The sequence below is a fragment of the Thermobia domestica genome, chromosome 1 (assembly GCF_964235325.1).
Source record: "Thermobia domestica chromosome 1, izTheDome1.hap1.1, whole genome shotgun sequence".
Classification (NCBI taxonomy): Eukaryota; Metazoa; Arthropoda; class Insecta; order Zygentoma; family Lepismatidae; genus Thermobia; species Thermobia domestica.
Window position 1 is genome coordinate 65,691,289 of NC_137454.1, and position 12,567 is coordinate 65,703,855.

Below are 12,567 nucleotides of genomic sequence, written 5' to 3' on the forward strand. Positions count from 1 at the left end.
AAGTGATATTTGAGCCACAAATATGTTGCAAATTATTTGTTAAATTTGGAGATTGAGTTCCTTTACAGAAGAAGGGCTACATGAGAGCTTGCGTGTGGGATCCAAACTATGTCAGTTTTCAAAAGAAATCAAAAGCAAGTATTCTCCTGCCGTAACGATGTGGCCACAAAGGACTTTTATATATAGCAAATTTTACTAGATCATGTGATCACTGCTTATTGAAGATGGGAAACAAGGAGCACTTTTTTTTCTGTGTCATTAACAAAAGTTTTTTTTTTTTTATCTTTTGTAGGCGAAGAAGACTGGTGTGATATTATATAAACTAGCTGATACTTCTCTGGAGCCTGAAATAAAGGAAGAGGTTTGTTGCATTACATATAGATATTTTGGTTTTGTAATGTTATAAGGAAGTGTTGTCCATTTCCACTTTGATGGGAAATGAAATGAAATGAAAGGTTTGAGTTTGACGCCCCACGATTATGGCCGTTGGGCTAAGTGAAACATGCCTAAATAGCAGTTATGTTTAGCTTAATTTTATTTATTTATTTGGTCATTATGAGATTGGTAGATGATTAGATTTTGGGGTTGTTTTTTTTTACTACCAACAACTTACGCTGGAATATGAAAGTAAATTTTATTTGAAAGATAATCTAATAAATAAAACATAGGGGTAATATAGATTATAGGTATTTAGAAATTATAACTTGTATACAAATTTGCATTTTTAAAAGTGCAGCAGATAAGGAAAGGTAGTGTTAGATTATTTACGATAAGTTTGGCGTAGTTACTTGATGTTTTGACTTATTTATTGTATTTTCTATCAATGATTGATACTCCATTTTCGTCACTCTCTCTAGTTGGTTGTTTTTTTCACAACTCCAAACGAAGTACCTTGAGAAACACCCAAAATCTAGTATTGTTTTCTGAACTAAGGCTTAAAACCATACTTTTTAATTTCCTCAATACTAAATATAGATATGGTTAATATTTGTAACTTACCTCCTTATAACACCGTGTTCGTGACGTCACATAAGTTAAAACGTTTGAGAGTCGAAGACCTCACAAGCTGGAGAATTTACCTCCTAGTTTTGAGTTGTACTTTTTGAGGAATTTTAAGTGCGAAGTTAAACCTTAGCAAAAAGGTGAAAACACAAAATATACACTTAACAACAATTGTTGGCGTAGTTACCAGACAATAAGTTTTAGCTGAGGCAATTCATTGAATTAGCTAGAGAAGAGCTAACTGGACGCTTGAAATATTTACAAATTAGTAGAATGTGAGCAATGTCTTCAAACGCAGACTAATGACATTGCCAAGAAATGAACACGTAGCCAGACACAAGTAGAAAGTTGATAGATTGCACAAAGGTAAGGAAACAAACAAGAATATTGACTTTATTATGAGGCTAAAGGAATCTGCTATTGCACTTATCTTTTAATAAAACCCAAAGGTATACAAAAATGCTTGTAGGAAGCTTGAGATGACATAATTGAACTTTTCGAAGAAAGAAAAAAATAAAAATAATCCAGAGAAGTAAATGTCGTGAATCCAAAAGTCCGTTGATGGAACCGAACCAGGGACCTCCGACAAATAGTATCGTAACATAAGAGAGATGATAACTAAGACAAATGATTGATGATGGAAGAATTGGTGGGATGAGAAAATGAGAGAAAACGTCAGCACCTCGAGAACACCCACGATGTTTTTCACCACAAACTTACTTGGCCAGAGGTCAAATCAGAGAACCCACGCACAAAAGGTAAGCGCTCCACTATTGAGCCACAGTGTTCCCATGGGAATGTAGAAATCGAATTTAAAGTGCTGTTCTCCATATGGTGATCATCTTTCCACTGAGGTTTCTGTAACTTCACTTAGCTATATGAATATTATGCCAAATATATTTACTTTAAATCATCATCATTATCAGAGGTACTCTACCAGCCACTAACTGAAAAATTTTCCATGCACGGTTCCCAGCTAACTTCTTCAACTTCACAGTTTTCATACAGCTCAACTGTTGTCTCGTTCACCTCTAAACCTTTCTAATGTCATCATACTTTCTAGCACGTCCTTTACGATACAATTCCTCAACCATTTTTCTTTCTCTTTTCAATTAATTAAAATGGGGGTGTCCACTAGTCCTTTTTATTTTCATTTTATAGAACCGCGTACGGAATTGGTAACTTAGTAATTTACGCTTGAAAATCGCTTTACCATCATATTCTGAAGCAAGTTTGCTAAATAGCGTAAAATTTGCCCGTTATCCGTGAAGGATTGAAACCTCAAGCAACAAGATTATTTCTAAAGGTTGAAAAAAAAAAAACTATTTATCAAATTACACCATAATGAAACGAGGTATCGTGGAACGGGCAGACAGCCAGAAACACACATACACACACACAAATGGCGCGTTCAGTACAGAACAGATTCGAGTCTACTTTTGATCATTTTACACATATTTCATCTTTAAGAATTCTGTATGAAACTTCTTTCAGAGCTTAAAAACTTTATATTGAGATTAGTGAAGGGCAAATTCCAGGGAAGATTCCCAAAAATGGGAATATTCCGGGAATTTATGAACAAATACAAAGAAAATTGCATTATATTACTATATTATGATTTCAAGGTTAAATTTGTTTTTCCTTTATCACAGTTATCACAGTATATTTATTACTGTTTCTCCAGATGGTTCCTTAAAATGTATATTCTGAACGGTATTATGGTATTTTATTAATATTTTATTATATTTAGAGACTACGTATAAATGTATATTTACTTACAATATGTTTCATAGGAGTAAATAGGCCTACATTGGAAAAAACATTTAGTATAGGAAGTCCGCATACTTTTACACCGCTAAACACTTAAAACTTATATCTTAGTGGATATTTTAAACTTGACCCTACTACTATTATTCTAAACTTGATATAAACGTATTAAATTTTTAAATGTTGTAAAAAATATATTGGATAACTGCCAGAAAACACATGTCTCACCATTTTGTCAACATTTGCGCATACATATTTATGTCCAAAATAATTGCAAGATACTAACTTATCTTTATAATTTTGCACGTAACATTGCCACACACGACCTTTCTTCCTACCCACTTCTCAAAATTTCATGCGTTAAATCACATGTAAGAAACTCCGAGTACCTATTCAGAAATTCGAGTCAGAGACAGCAGGCAGACCGACGTCTGTTACTAACGGTGGTTCGGAATGTATTGATAGTATGTCATCTCTATTTCTACATAATTTCTACATTATAAACTGATTCCTTTTCATCATTTGTAAATTCGTATTTCACTACTTTTTAGTGCAAATGGAAATGGAAATTAAAAGATCATATTATTAGTTGTACAATGTACAGTCAATGAACTTTATTTTTTTAACCTCTAAATTATTTAAAACCTAGAAGTAAATGATACGAAATGAAAATAAAGTAATTAGTCACGCAGTTCTTCTAATTTGGAAAATAAAGTAAAGAAATGGAAATAAATTCCTTTCCGGGAATTTATATGCCAGGGAAAAACTTCGGGAATATTCCCATTTTTTATTTTTCTTCCTGCTGGGAATATTCCCATTGCCCATCACTAATTGAGATGCTGTAAATAATTCTTATCATGTAAAATACCGTGTAAACGTTTCCATGGACTTAAGCGTAACATACAAAGGTTTTGTCTCTTTTCCTCATAACTTCCGTAATTGAACTAGATTCCCTTGTGCTCAGAACGGTTTAAATGCCTTTTGAGACGAAGAGCAGAAGTTCGCTTCAGTAACTAGTAAGTCTTCGTGATATTACTGCATATATAAAAATGAAAAAAATTGCAATACACAAGACTCTCGCTAATCCGGCCATCCGTGGCACATATGGGTGCCGGATTAGCTGGTGCCGGTTTATTCAGTGTCTGATATTTATTTGATATTTTTATTTATCTAGTTTTTTTTATTTATTTTGAAAACATAGGGGATATAGTGTACTGTACGTTATTAAATCGAAGGATATAATTTTAAAACATAGATGATATACTTTATTAAATCCAAATATACATTAATTTTCAAAGAAAACTTAGTCCTTGAGTAGTATCACTCACTATGAAACATGTCCCTAAGTTTTAACTGTCGCAATGATGATACGCGACGGTGGCATGCTTTATCACGCAACTGAACTGTAAAGAATGCTACAATTTCGAATACGTACAGTATATAAAGCGTTGTTTAACTACGCATTGTTACGCATGCGCACGAAATTCATTGTGCACGTGTTTTTGGTTGGATGTGCGCCGGATTACTGAGAGGACGGACTACTGAGGGCCGGATTAGCGAGAGTCTAGTGTAATACACATGTTTGAATGGCTTAGTTCACATAGAGCTGAAATGAGTGAGAAGATCGTAAGAATAATACTTTTGGAATCTTAGGAGAGTATCTTTTAGTTGAGTTCTTTAGGACCCTATCGCGTAGTTATGACAGTAATCATCAAAAGTAACAGTGAGTTTTCATCCACATTGTAAAACTAGATAAACATCAAAACTATTGGAAACATCTACTATAGCTGGAATTAATAGGTTTACCTCTTCCGGTTTCAATAGACGGATACTGGCTGAATCAAAAGAACATTGCACCCGTATTTTAAAACAAATTCTCGGTCTTACAGTTTTTCTAAATGGGTACATAATATTGAAACCGGAATTCGTACCATTTCCGTTTTTCATCGGGGTGTAAGGACTGCGATGGAACCTATTTTTTAAGCATTGATACCATATAAATTTTTATCCATGCTTGTTTTGGCATCTATTTTATTTATTATGTTCTAGAAAACTCCATCCACCATTCCGATTTGGTGAATTCAATTGCTCAAAATGATTGTTAGCACTGGATTCAGCACCAAAAGAAACAGAGAAAAAGGGGGTGTTTAGTGGCAGACCATATACAGGGTGGGAGGAGATAAACGATGTCAAAATGCGAAGATAGAACGTAGAAAATGTCTAGAAATGGCATGTAAATTTTGAGACGAGTAGAGGGATTGAGATCAAATATTGGATATGACAAATACATGTAGAGCTCCACTGAATAGACGTAATGGGAATCATGGGAGACATCTGAAAAGCCGCCATGTTGGAATTAGCGCAAGAATAATATACTTGAAAGCGGTCATGTGACATATGGCTCTTGACGCGCACCGACTATTAAAATCAATAGTGGTCAATACAGTTTGAGACCTCTGTTTAATTGCAACTGTTATGGAACTTAAGAATAATGGTTGTGTTGTTGATACAAAAAAATGGAGACAACAGTGGGAAAATTTGAAAAACGATAAAGATGGATAATCGGGCTTCTTACAGCCGTCTCCGGTATTGAAATCGAAGCAGCAGTTGACAGGAGTCATAAATGCACCAGGAGTCATAAATATCCAGTTTTGTAGAAAGCATATCTAATCATAGCTTGGAACCTTTGTGCTGTAAACTGGAAGTGGTTGTAAGAGAATGAAGTTGTCCTGTTATCATATTTTGAAGTCAGATGACAGAAAAACGGTATCTGTTATATATTTTTACGAAATTCTTATACGGGCGGGAAGAACGACACATCGAACGGTTGTTTAAGTGCAACCATCAAGAATAAGGAGTCGGGTAAGATCAACATTATCCGGTTTCTGCACCAAGTCTCCATCTTCATTGGTTCTCCATCTCTATGAATCAACGAGGAGCAGCAGTTTTATCTGTTCTATAGAAAGCCAGAAAACATCAGTCATGAACTCTTTCAGGTTACCCTTGGTCATATATGCACTTTTACCAGCATATGAACGAATATTGGGTGGATCGGGACGTTTGTTGGCTAGAAAGAGAACTCATTCACACTTGTACTTGTTCCTCATTCACATCACATTTACGGCAGTATTGATACATTGTCATAGCGTAGAACGCCTCCTGTTACAGAGGTTTCATATTCTGTATTGCCCATTATTTATTTCACAAGTCGGTGTGCGTCAAGAGCCATATGTCACATGGACCCTTTCAAGTATATTATTCTTGCGCTAATTCCAATATGGCGGCTTTTCAAATGTCCCCCATGATTTACATTACGTCTATTCAGTGGAGCTCTACATGCATTCCTCATATCTAACATTTGACCTCAATCCCTCTTCTAGTTTCAAAATTAACATGCCATTTCTAGAGATTTTCTACGTTCTATCTTCGCACTTTGACATCGTTTATCTCCCACCTTGTATACGGTCTGCCACTAAACACTCTCTTTTTCTCTGTTTCTTTTGGTGCTGAATCCAGTGCTAGCAATCATTTTGGGCAATTTAATTCATCAAATCGGAATGTTCCCTTGTAAGTGGGCCGTGAAGAGAAGGTATCAAGCGCAGTTTGTACCTCTACTAGGGATTTGAACTGACGTTCTCTAAGATGATTATCCAGTGAATGGAACAGGTGATAATCGGACGGTGCAATGTCCGGGGAGTGCGGCGGATGCAATAGTGTTTCCCATCCAAGGCATAGAATGGTGTCCCGTGTCATCCTAGCCACGTGGGGCTTAGCGTTGTCGTGTAATAGGAGAACTCCTTTGCGATTCAGAAGTGCTGACTCCAGAGTTTTGAGTTTTTCTTGAACACGGCTCAACTGCTGACAGTACACAGTTACATTGATGCTCTGACCAGCTGTAGCAGTTCCCAATGCACGATGCCGCGAGCAGTCCACCAAACATACAGGAGGACATTCTTCAGGTGCAGTGCTGGTTTCGGCTGCTTTGGAACCGGTTTATGAGATGCTAACCAATAACAACGGCGCCTTAGAGCTTTGTACAGGACCCACTTTTCATCACATGTGAACATCCTGTCCAGAAACGGCTCCTTCCTCAGACGAAACAGCAAAGACACACAGGCATCTGCTCGCGTTGCTTCTGGCCCGGAGTCAAATCATGTGGGACCCATCAACCCAACTTGTAGTGCTTCCCGAGTTGGTCGAGATTCTTCCGAATGGTTTCTTCTCTCACACTGAATTGTAGTCCCAACTCCTCACATGTCTGACCACTGTTCGCCTCAATTACTGCCTGAAAATCTTCATTTTGTACATTTGTTTGTCTTCTGGCACATGCCGTGTCTTCGAGTTTTTCCTAACCGTCCATAAACTTGTTAAACACCGCTACACTTTCTGCGTAGTCATGACACCCTCACCAAGGGTCTGACATATCTTTTGCCCTGCTGCAGCGGCGTTTGACCCCAATTTGAACTCATACAGCATATATGCCCTTATGACGCTCTGTGGTGCTCCCATATTCACTCTGTCCGTACGCAAGATCACGGTATAACTGAACCGCCACAACCAGGTAGTATGTTGGATATATCAACACCAACAACTGATCTTCCCCTTATCTCCATTCGCATTCAACTCTCAGTGTGAGGGCCAATTGAACACAGACCTCCACAAAAACCGACAGAACTTTCTTGGTTACCTTTATACATATAATTTATTCAATAAGCTTCAGAATGGAAGATGGACTTACCTCTTTGCAGTCAGTGATGTCAATCTTCGTGAAGAGTAGCAGGAATTAATTGAATAGTTTTATTCTTGCTTTCCTGTCAGCAAAATCGTTTACTAACTCCCGCACATATATTTTTTCAGCTTTGCTCGCATTTGTTGAGAGCCGTGCTAGATTACTTAATCTATTTGGCCCCATTGTGCTACTCAATAGTTATTATTATTATTATTATTATTATTATTATTATTATTATTATTATTATTATTATTATTATTATTATTATTATTATTATTATTATTATTATTATTTCAATTTTGAGAACGACCTCTCCGCAGAACTGGCAGAGATAGGGAGCGTCAAAATCAAATAAGCGGTAATAAGTTCTGGAAAGCTAGGCGCCAATGATTTATATTTCACATTGGCTGGAAGAACATTGCTGCATAATATAAAACTGAAAATAATGTTGATTCGACCATTTAGGAGACTAGGGTGAAGGGCCCCCTTGGGAGTGTCGGCCCCCCATGCATTGCGGGGTTTCGCGCCATAGTAGTTACGCCCCTGGCTCGAATCCTAATTTAAGAAGTAGATATCATCTTATATAATCTCAGTGCTTGGTCTTATACAGATTGTTTGAACATTTCGGAGATATCACATTCAAATGTGCTTCGAATGAGGTAGATCTATCTGCTAAATTCCATATTTGAAAATCGAGTACCAAACCAGATGCAGTCATCTTGAGCCTAAAAATTAAAGTAAATCAAAGAAGTAATCTTGGTGACTAAAATTGATATCTAAAATAATCAGATCGATATCTGTGGTAAACTTCAATTTTTCTAGTTTTGGGGGAAATAAATTTCCACAGCTCGAATGATGTCAGTATGTTTTCCCGCAACCACTTCTTCAATGAGTTGCATTCTTGCTGAAACCATTGAGCTGAATATTTACTCATCTATGTTTGACTTTCAGAAAAAGGAAATAGAGACCACTTCGCGAACCCGTAGAATTTTGTCATAGTACTTCGTAAGAATTTTTTTTCAAGTCTTTCGTAGACATATTGCAAGGCTTACTGTTATTATTTTTTTTAACTTCAGGAAGAAGCATTTATTGAGTGAAAAACTCAGCCGTGGGGTCGGCTATGAGAACGTACATTAAAGAAAATACAATCGTCTCCATAGTTTTGAAACTGAAATGAAATGAAATCTTCGTTTTACGTCCCACGGATATGCTGGTTAGGCTAAAGGAGACGATGATGATGAGATATGAGTGAAATGAAGAAAGTGACAGGAAATGGGAGAACCCCGAGAAAACCCATGCACTACGTATTTTTCCACCACAAAGTTCACTTGGCGCGAGCTGGAATCGAACAAAGAACACCATGTACCAAAAGTGAACGCTCTATAACTTGTTATCCAAGTTAACTGATTCACGAACATGCCTCATTAACTTGATTAACTACTTATTACTAGGTTTCTACTTAATTTTACTCGCTTTTTGCTTGTTTAACTTGCTTTTCCAGTAACCTAAAACGACAGGGACACGAACACAGAAACACCGAGGACAAAGGTTCCACTGGGAATCGAAGACGGGACATCGTGCACGTGCTAGCCATTAGACTAGTGGAGAGGTCACTACTGAGCCACCGCGGCCCTCCATAGTTTCGAGGCCAGGCCGGTAGCCAGCCCAAAAATGTAGGGGGGCCTGATCCAACCATATTATAGTTCATTTGCAAGCTTACCGTGAAAATTTTAGGGGAGCAGCAAAAATTTAGGGGGGCCCGGCCCCCTCGACCCCCTGGATACGGGCCTGAAGCCAAAGCTGCCATATATTGTCCGTTTCTTGAAGTATAGATATCGTGCCAAAATATATTTCTTTTAATCAGACCTTGATTTATTTGCAATAATGACTGGCAATAATGGAATTCTTCATAACCTAATTAGTTGACCTCTTACACAAAGGCGTTCGCACGTTTCTTCAGATAAATTTCTTTTTGAGTATTTTTTTTAAATACTCTTTCTTATCATCTGAATTATAATATTCTATCGCCCTTACCAATTTGATGTCTGGAATTTTGTGATATCCGATTGGTCAATTTTGTACTCGCTATTTTTTTTTTGTGTTTTTTTTAACAATTACTATTACCAATGGGCATATAGATTCCCAAAAACTCAAATGATAATCTTTCTTGCTGGAAGTAAAAAAAAGCACCTAAAATACATAAAAGCACTGGAGAAACAGTCAGGATTGCTGGTCTTTGGATTCGAATGCTGGACCTCACGATTGTGGAACATAAACATTATAGAGTAACCTTCTTGGCTCACCGTAAACCGTTTCGACATCGTGAATGATTACTAATTATCTGCATTCTCTACATTTACCCTCTATTCTTTATTAGTACCTGATCATCTTGCGATACTTGTACGTATAAACTATGAAGTAACCAATGTTTTATAATTAATTACTTAACAAATGATTGGAAAATAAGGAAGTTTTGTCATTTCCATAACAAAGTGTGACACATCACTTAATTTACCTAAACCAAACGTTTGCTATTTATTATAATGCTAAAAAGTTAATAATATTTTTTACTTTCTAGATCCAATTATTTTCCATGCAATTGTTACATAGAAAAATAGAATTTTCAGTTTGCGGATTTTTTCCTCTGGATTCTACGCTTTTATACACGGTAGGTATTTTAATTATATTAACTAAATCGGTAAAATTATGAAGGATAAATTTCCAAGGAAAATAAGATGTATCATCCCAGTTAATCTCACTAACCTTAATACTGAAACAAAAATAATAATACGTTCATACTATAATATGTTCTGCCAGTCCAAAAGCATACTGTATATCCAGATATGACATTCAAAATTCACGAATCTCTAGAAATATATATTGTAATTATTGAAAGATATAATAATTTCAAGGTATTTCATTAAATTTTCATCTGCGATTTGTTTGTTTTCGTAAAAATGAACATGATCTTCTTTGGTTTGAAATCTATCAAAAATATATATACTTATTATTAGAGCTTTAAGGTTTATGATAGGAGACAAACTTCGAACTTCTCATAAACCTACAGTTAAGTGCCTTAAAATTTTACCCGTTCTCTGCCTGTATATAATAAAATTTAAAGCTCATAAAATTAATAGGGAAGAAGATACAAATAGGTGCAAACAACTTCCGGTCAAATTCAGACTTTCATTTGTACGATACAATACAAGAGCCAAATCTTCGTATAGGGGCTTTTCGTTTATAAGTGCATAAGAATAGCATTTTCTATGGATTTAAAAGTTTATTACGGACTACGTACTTCTATAATAAATAAACTATCAGTTTTCATGGTTCAATTAAGTGCTATCTTCTTGAGCACTATTTTTATGCGGTACAACAATATCTTTGAAGTTCATAATCAATAATAATATTAGATGATAACATTTTCTTTGTAGGTTATAGTAGCCCTAGTAAAAGTTATAATATTTTGTAACTTAATATTACATACAAAGAAAAGTGTTTTATATCCAAATGAAGATAGAGCTCCTTCGTGACTAAGCGGTTAGCGTACGCGCCTTTGGCGCGCGAGACATGGATTCGGTTCTAGGCGGGAACTCATGTGGTTCGGATTCCATGTTAATCAGTAGGTCCCGTCTCATATAGCCTGCTATTGAAAGGGAGTTAAAATCAACTCAACTCAATTGAAAATAGTGAAAAATTGAATTTCTAATTATGAAAGTTTGATATATAGCATTGTATGCAAGGTTTAAGTGTATAAACCTGTATATATATGATATTTATATCTTGACGTGTCCAATCTAAACGTTTACTCTGTGATCAATATACAGGGTGTTTCAAAATAACACCGACAACGTTTGTGAGGTGATTCCTGATACCAAGATAAGACGAAAAGTATAGACCAACCTGGGTGCACAAATGCTTCCTTTTGGAGTTATAGGCTGCCGAAAACGTAAAAAAAAAAAAAAGAACTTTAAAGGTCCGTAGCTCCAAAACTATGGGACCTGCCGTAGTCGGGTTAAGACTTCACTTAGGAACTAATATGGGCGCTATCCAAAAGTGCATGTTTCAGAATCCTAAGGTACTCACGCAACAATTTTTATAGAGGCAGTTTGGTTACGGGCATATAATTTGAAGTATTCAGCAACTACCTCTAGAAAAATTGTTACGGAAGTACCGCAGGATTCTAAAACATGGATATTTGGATAGGGCACATACTAGTTTCTAATTGAAGTCTTGACAAACTACGGTAGATTTATAGTAGTGTTATTGGAGCTACGGACCTTTAAGGTTAATTTTTTCATGTTTTTAGCAGCCTATAACTCCGAAAGGAAGCATTTGTGCACCCACATTGCTCTATACTTTTCGTCTTATCTCGGTGTCAGGAATCACCTCCCAAACGTTGTCGGTGTTGTTTTGAAACACCCTATATATCGAAAGGACGAAAATGAACATAATAAAATGCGATTTGATAATATGCAATGAAGAGTTATAATACAGAGATATATGTTGAATGAATTCGATAGCAAATACATTTAAAGTTGTTATAGTTTAATAACCAACTGAAACGGAATATTTACTGTAATCTGGAAGCTGCTCATTCTAGCTTTTGAGTTACAAATGTATCTTAAAAAATATATCTGACAAAAGCAATCACTTATTATTAATATCCTGTGCTATATTTTTAATGATATATCATTGCCTTTATCAGTCATTATCTGGATAATGTGTCTGATAAGGGTAATGATATGTTACCGAAATCGTAGCACCGGTTATTAATAATAAGAGCTTGATTTGATCAATTTTATTTTTATTTAAGTTACTGAAATCATAAATTTAATGTGTGTACACGTAAGTTGATATGTTTACAGATAATGTTTAAGTAATTATATACATATAAACACTTTCGATCATAAGTCCACGTCTAGCTCGGTAATATGATAGTAATTCCACTTAATGGTATTAAAGAATGTTGAATTCATCTTAAAATAGAATGTTCAAAGAATTATTTGTCACATATTTCGCTTACGCGTCTCTTTTTCCACTACCTGATACACATCCTTTAAAACTGC